Source organism: Agrilus planipennis, unplaced genomic scaffold, assembly GCF_000699045.2.
Source record: "Agrilus planipennis isolate EAB-ADULT unplaced genomic scaffold, Apla_2.0 scaffold182, whole genome shotgun sequence".
Taxonomy (NCBI): Eukaryota; Metazoa; Arthropoda; class Insecta; order Coleoptera; family Buprestidae; genus Agrilus; species Agrilus planipennis.
In genome coordinates, this window is record NW_020438964.1 from 113633 (window position 1) to 120650 (window position 7018).

The 7018-nt window shown below is 36.0% G+C and overlaps 1 protein-coding gene across 3 annotated transcripts in view; it reads right to left on the reverse strand.

Moving 5' to 3' along the window:
* The window catches only part of LOC108742961, a 308766-nt gene that overhangs the window by 93064 nt on the left and 208684 nt on the right, over nucleotides 1-7018 (reverse strand). For 2 of the 3 annotated variants that reach the window (XM_025975270.1, XM_025975269.1), the window contains one exon: nucleotides 2306-2352. The exons of the other annotated variant lie outside the window; for it this stretch is intronic. The gene's annotated coding sequence lies outside the window, so the exon portion shown is untranslated. The remainder of the gene's footprint in view (nucleotides 1-2305; nucleotides 2353-7018) is intronic. 3 annotated transcript variants of the gene reach the window in all.

Genomic DNA, 7018 nt, shown 5'->3' on the forward strand with positions numbered 1-7018 from the left:
ACTATCATGTTCGATTTCTTGCCAACGTTAACAACCCTAGGGAAATTTCTCTAGACCGAAAAAATTTAGAGCTAGCTTGAGAAAATGAGATTTTTATTTAATTTATAATACAATTTAATTTCTGTGTCAATAAATCCTTGCTGTTTAAAGGTTAGGTACTTGCATTTCAAAAGATTTCTTTGAATTTTTGTGAATAGGTAAAGAAAAGAGGTTTTCTTTTGTTTGTACCAATTGAATCGTTGTGTAAAAAACTAGGGAATAAAAGGAGTTCATTCGACAACGTTATAACTAATGTTGTTATGAACAATTTCCACTGTTGGCATGAAATTGAATTCGACAAAGTGTCAATTGCAATGTATCATGAAATTGGTTTTCACTTTATTTAAATACCTGAATAAAACTTTTAGTTGTTTCCCGTTTAAACCCAGTTTAGATTTGAAAATAAATTCCTTACATCCGCAAGCGCGATTAAATTGTAGTTATCCTTTACAGTCACTTTAATCTTTTGGATGTAGTCCTTGCTTGACGACCAAACTAAGTTAAGGTGCAATTGTTGCTCATGAAGAGGCAACCCACTCGAGAAAATCGCAAGATCTCTCGACATGACTTATAGTGGGTCATAAAGTCGAAGCGTTTTCTTACACCAGAACTTAAGTGTGCTCTTTCACAACTTTCCAAAGAATGAAGCGTTCGCGATGAAGAACGGTGCGACCACAATAGAGAATTTTCTATAAAAATTCGTTTAAATTGCTGCAAGAAATGGAAAAAGATGTTGCTGGGATAATTATTATTATTATTAATCATATTACAAAGTTGGAAGAATGCCTTTCTTTCTTGGAAACGGCGATAAATATCCGGCTTTAGTAATATTGTCAAGTTGGGCCGGAAATATGATTTACAATTTAGTCCTTTGTACCAACAATCATCCTCAATAATATATGAAGATTTTTTTAATTGGAAGTAATCAAAAAGAAGTGAAACTTTTTTTACTGATTATGATTTCCCCATCGATGTTTGGCTTTCGGTCTTAGACTTTATCAAAAGGTACATCATTTAATTAACTTAATAATGTTGGACGGAGACATTAGAATTTTCTTATATACTCACCCTAGAAAATACTTATTTGTTAGATACTTACAATTAGATGAAAAACTTTAAAGAAATTCNATTCACAGTCACAAATTAAAGTAACAGCCTGAAATTTGAAATAATGTATTAATTGTTGAAATAATAAATAAGTAAAACCAAGATGACCAAATTATAACCACAATTTAAATATGATTTTAATTATTTATTATTTTAAATTTTATGTTATTATTTTCTAACCTTCCCTGTACACTGTATCCTCATCATTCGCCTATAACACCAGACCTGCACATTTAACAATCTTTTTCGAATTTTTAAATTAAATCTTGAGCATAGAGCATAGCACAGACTTCTTTGTGTTGAAGGCGACTCGACCCTGTGCTATCCTCTATTTAAATCTCTACTGCTCCTTCCATCTTGAGTTACCTGAGTTCCTTCCTTCTCACATATTCTAATTTATCTATCTTTACATTTGCTCTTCCCCTACCTTTTCTTCCCTTGCATACCAGTATTACTATTTTCATCATCATCATAAGGTCGTCATTCCTAAGACTGGCTGCACATGCACCTCCACTTTTTCCTATCCTGAGCTAATCTTCGCATTTCCCTAAAACTAGAACAACCCGTATCCTTAACTATTTGCGAACAGTAATTTAATCTAGGTCTACCTGTACCCCTTCTAACTTCCGTTTCTGCCTCTAATATGCCTCTGACTAAACTTTCATGCCTGAGAAGATGTCCTGCCAACCTATCTCGCCTATTTTTTATTGACTTCCATAGAGTCCTCTGTTCTCATATTCTTTCTAATATCTCTTCATTTCTAACCTTCTCTATCTTGCCTCATTGTTCTAACATTCCACGCTCCGACTCCTGAAATATTGCACCTACCCCTATTGCACTTATTGATGACATCCCCCGAGGTAGTCCCCGCCCGGACATCCGAATGGTGGACTAGTTTACGTCCGGAGTGCTTTACCTCAGAGGATACCATCATTTAATTTCGGTGAGTTTTACTTGGGGTCAGAGTTTTGGTACGTACAGCTAAAGATTGTGGGTTCGATTCCCGGCAAGGGTGTGACAACAGAAACAATTTTTCCTCATTAACTTGAGGTAATTTATATTTTTACTGTATAGTTCAATATAAGCACAACAACAAAGTTGCGTCAGCTTTTCGTAAGGCTTGACCCTAACAAAAATATAGAACTTAAGATGCACTTACCGAAGAGTCTTATTGAACTGTAGAAATTTCTTTTTCAGGTAAGGAACCTGTAACAAAAATTAAAGATATTACAATTTCTTTGATATAAACATAGTGAACTATGGACATACTCGCAATTTCGAGCACAACTAATAAACTAAAGAATTTGGATGAGAGTTAGCTGTCTATGTAGTGTATGAGTTGTAGTTACGTGTATTCAACATCACCCATGTGGACTAATCTTACGTAAACATGGTCGGATAATAGGGGGATTATGTTTTTAAGCAGTCGGATAGATCAGTGGGAACAGGCAGTAAACACAGAGGGTAAAACTATCTTATTTTTTTTAATTATATCATCGAGATGGTGCTCAAGGGTTTACAGATATGTAGACATCGCTATAAGTACTTCATTGAATTACCAAAGAGCGGGCACAAAAGGGATGACGAACAGGGATGAAATAGACAAACAATATTGAAAAAAACGTGAGATTATTACTTCGGAAAACATTTTAGCCAAAAGTTGTATGCTTTTGAAGTGAAAATCAATTGGTAATCTTTACTATGACCTTGACCTTGACCTTTCAGACCATTTGAAGGTCGCGTCATTGTTTTTAATTGGAATACATATCCTTGACTTCGACAATTTGAAAACGGAATTTTATAATTTTTTATAAAATTCCCTTTCCTGGCAACCCCTTTCCTTGTAATCGAGATCTACATTTTTGTAAATTTTTAAGCAGTATTTCGATGTCTTAATTAAGAAAAATAGGAAATTTTCGTCATTCTTTGCCCTCTGTTCTATGTGGGCTTTCCGCCTTCTCAGAAAGGTAATCTCCCCTCCTATAATCTGAATATGCTATCGTAAAATCTGTCCATATTCTGGATGACGTTAAAATCTCGTACCCATCTCTCCAACTAACAGAAAGGAGGGAATGCAGAACTTCGAAGCGGTGATGTGAGCTAACCTAACCTCTACCACTTGGTGGTTGGCCTGAAATTTTTCATGATCTGATAGCTTACTAATTGTTCAATCTCCCTAAAGTTAAAAACTACGAACTTTAATGTTTGATGTTATGTTGTGTGTTAAAACATGTGAAAACCGAAGTAGAATTTCTGAAAAATGGCGCACTTCCGACCCTTAAGTGATAGTAGAGCGGTTGTTGTCTGAACGACTATTTTTACTCATGACAGACATTGTAGGGAATATCGTAAACATAGAAAAGAGATGTCAAGTAGTACCGAGCGGCATGGCCTAGAGGATTAGACCATTGCTTAGCATTCGGGAGGGCGCCGGTTCGATTTCGGGTCCGTCTGCCTTGGTCCAAGTTTTTCTGTGGTTTCCTTGGACCACTTAGGCAAATGCTTAGGCAGTAATACTCCACAGATAATCTTTCATTCTCTTCTATTTTCATTTCGTCCGTCTCAACTTTCTCACCCGAACCACCACCCACCCATTCCCACTATTCCTGAAAGCAGGCTGAAGAGGGCCTTCCGTCCTACCTTCCGATGAGTCCAGAGGGACTGCCCGCCCATCAGCAATACTGGCTGGTGGGAATGAAACACCCAAAAGGAAGGTGTCAAGTAGTTGCTACTCCCGAAAGGAATACTGGTAATTTCCAGTCACCCTGTATAGTCAACCAATATACGTTCGGCCGGTATTTCCATTCTTACCGATATTATCTGAAGTTATAGTTCAAAACCGAAAAAGGGAAAACTACACATAAAGAGGAAAATTATCGCACTAATTAAATTTAACGAACAAAATATTTCCAGCGACATATAAGTACCTACAAGGTGTTGCTTTAGCATCTGTTAAAATAAAAATAGCCCTAATTTCATGCAGTACAGCTAGAAAGCGGAGGCTTTTTATTTTATAATTATGTTGTCATAATGTAAATTGTGTTTGCCTTGGCGCTTCGTTTAGGGACGCATTGGAAAGAACAAAGCTTATGATTAACAAAGCTTTTCAGGTAACTACGTTAAAAGAAAAATGAACAAAAACTTCCTAGTGTTAACATTTTAATTTCCATAGGCAAATATTTAGTGAGTAAAATTCGTCTTTTTTTTCTGCTACACCTTTTTACACTGTTTAAAAAGTGTTGTTTAAATTTCAAGAGGGAGAACAATGAAATTCGAATACGTGATTTTATGGAAATGGATTTTATTTTCAGCAGAATAGTGTGATACAAACACAGACAAAATGAGGTAGATGGAATTCCGTCAGTTTAGAATAAAGTAGAAAAAGTTGAAAAGTCAAAATTAACATAGTTACAAATTTTAAAATGAAAATTTTTACGAAAATGCACAGAGTACATAGAATAACAAAAATTATCAGTCATTTTTTAGGTAACTTATAAACCAACCATTAAATGTACAGAATAGTATATGTAAAGTTATCTCAAATTGGACGTGAACCCTCACCAATTGTCCGGAAACCAGATATTTGTGAACGAGGCTCGTCGTTACTAAGTCATTCGGCGTTTAAATGATAGACATAGGAATATAAGGATAAAGTGTAAAGTGCCAGTATAAAGGAGAAAAGTGATGTCTCTCATAGGAGGATGGATTATGCTCGTACAGTGGTGCTGGATTTTATTGGTTACGTCTCTACGTTAGTTAATCGTCAACTATTTTTTGGGTGTTTCATTCCCACCAGGCAGTAACGCTGGTGGGCGGGCAGTCCCTCCAGACTACGCCGAAAGGTAGAGCAGAAGGTCCTCTTCAGTATCCTTTCAGGAATCGTCGGAATGGGTGGGTGGTAGTTTGGGTGAGAAAGATGAGACGGACGAAATGAAGACAGAAGAGAATGAAAGATTATCTGTGGAAAATTACTGCCCCAGCATTTGCTTAAGCGAACCAAGGAAACCACAGGAAAACTTGGACTAAGGCGGACGGACACGAAATTGAACCGACGTCCTCCCTAGTGCTAAGCAATGGTCTAAACCTCTAGGCCATGCCGCTCGGTGCTAGTCGTCAATAAGCATCGAAATTAAATACGGTAATTGATTTACTACGCATGTGCAGTATGGACAGCCAATATAATATAGGCACCTGTTACCTCATCGCTTTACTCCTGATAGCCTTCGTGCCTCGATATGTGTATGCAGCCGTTCTGGAATTAGCGGCGTGGGCTAATGTTATTGATTGAGGGAGATCACTGAATCTGTCACGGATCCGCTTATATGGTCCAAACTTTTTAGTGATTTTAATTGAATCATTTAGACCAATACTGGGACAGACATCTTCCACAGAGAGTCTTTAACTCGACTACTATCTCGAGTAGTACCTCATCATCCTTATTTTTGTTTTGTTTTCATTTAGTCGGTCCCATGTGCTTCCTTAACCACTACCCATTGATTTCCACGATTTTTAAAAGAAAGCCTCGAAATGCCTTTTCTGCCCTACTTTTGAGTCTTCTTTAGTTTACGTTCCATCTTTATATTCTTAAGTCAATGGTTTCAACGACTTTACTCTGAACAACAATACTCACTAGCGCAAGCTGGTGGCCATTTCACTTCGAAAGGCTTTTTATATAGATAAGGCGAAACATAAAAAATACACATTTATTTGTCGAATTTCTTTTTATGTCGCATGAGCCAAAGTACGTAACTTGGTGAACATCTGGAAAGTATTCCTTCAACCATGTATCTCCGAAAATATCACCTTATTTTCTTAAATTTGTACTAAACTTACCGAACTATCCAAACATTGTAAACGCAGCATAACGTAACTTATATTGTATTTTATTATGTATATGGAAAAACAGCTGAAGATAATACCTATTCGTACGAATTTTCCTATGTCATATTTTTCAAAAATTTCATGTATTTAAAAGAATATCCCTATATTCGTTTCACAATTTGTCAGTAGTGTATAAAGACTGTCTTATTAATCTTCGTGATTCTAGAGGGTTCAAAGTAATTAATTTTTTTCCTCCAACGTATTAAAAAAAATCTAATCATCTTTTTAATTTTATTAGGTATACCGTCTAGTGGCTGGTTTGTTTCTAACAACACTCATATATAATAATGAAAACAGTTTTAGAAGAATATGTATTTACCTTTCCCTAAAGTTTAATTTCTGAAAGTAGCATTGGTTTTTTGCCGTCCGCTTAATGAAGTAATATTAAAAAGAAAAACTCTAGAGACAGGTACTACATTTCGCCCTAACATCTTTCTAAAAGTAGTTTCATAAAAAGTTTAAGATTTTGTATTCACAATAAATAGATAATTTCATGTCGAGAAGTAAAATTTGTGATTTCAACCGTCTGCGATGTTTCACTAGGCTGATACAGGTTGGGTAGGTACTTCGGTTTAATGAATTTCGTTAGTTTGCATATCATCTAGGTAATATCGTATATAAAATAAATAAAATCAATTTTGGGTTTCAAACTTTCGGCATGAATCTATTCGACATATTGGAAACGAATTTTTGATTGCTTCTTCATTAAATAAGTATATTGAGAAATTCGGAAATTTCTGGGACAAAAACCTCCGTGAATTTTCAGAAGTGATAAAATGATATACTTCTTTTACTTTCTGTAGCGATGTGACCTTCAGTTTGACCGGCGCAAAGTAGAAAAGAACAGCACTGGGCCAGAAAAGGAAGGAGACAACTCTCGGCCAAACTCTTAACCGGTGAGGAGCGTATAATCCGTACAGTACTGCACGGAAAAATTGACCATTTTATCCACTACAATTGCATTGCTCAAATGTGCTGTTATTGGTACCAT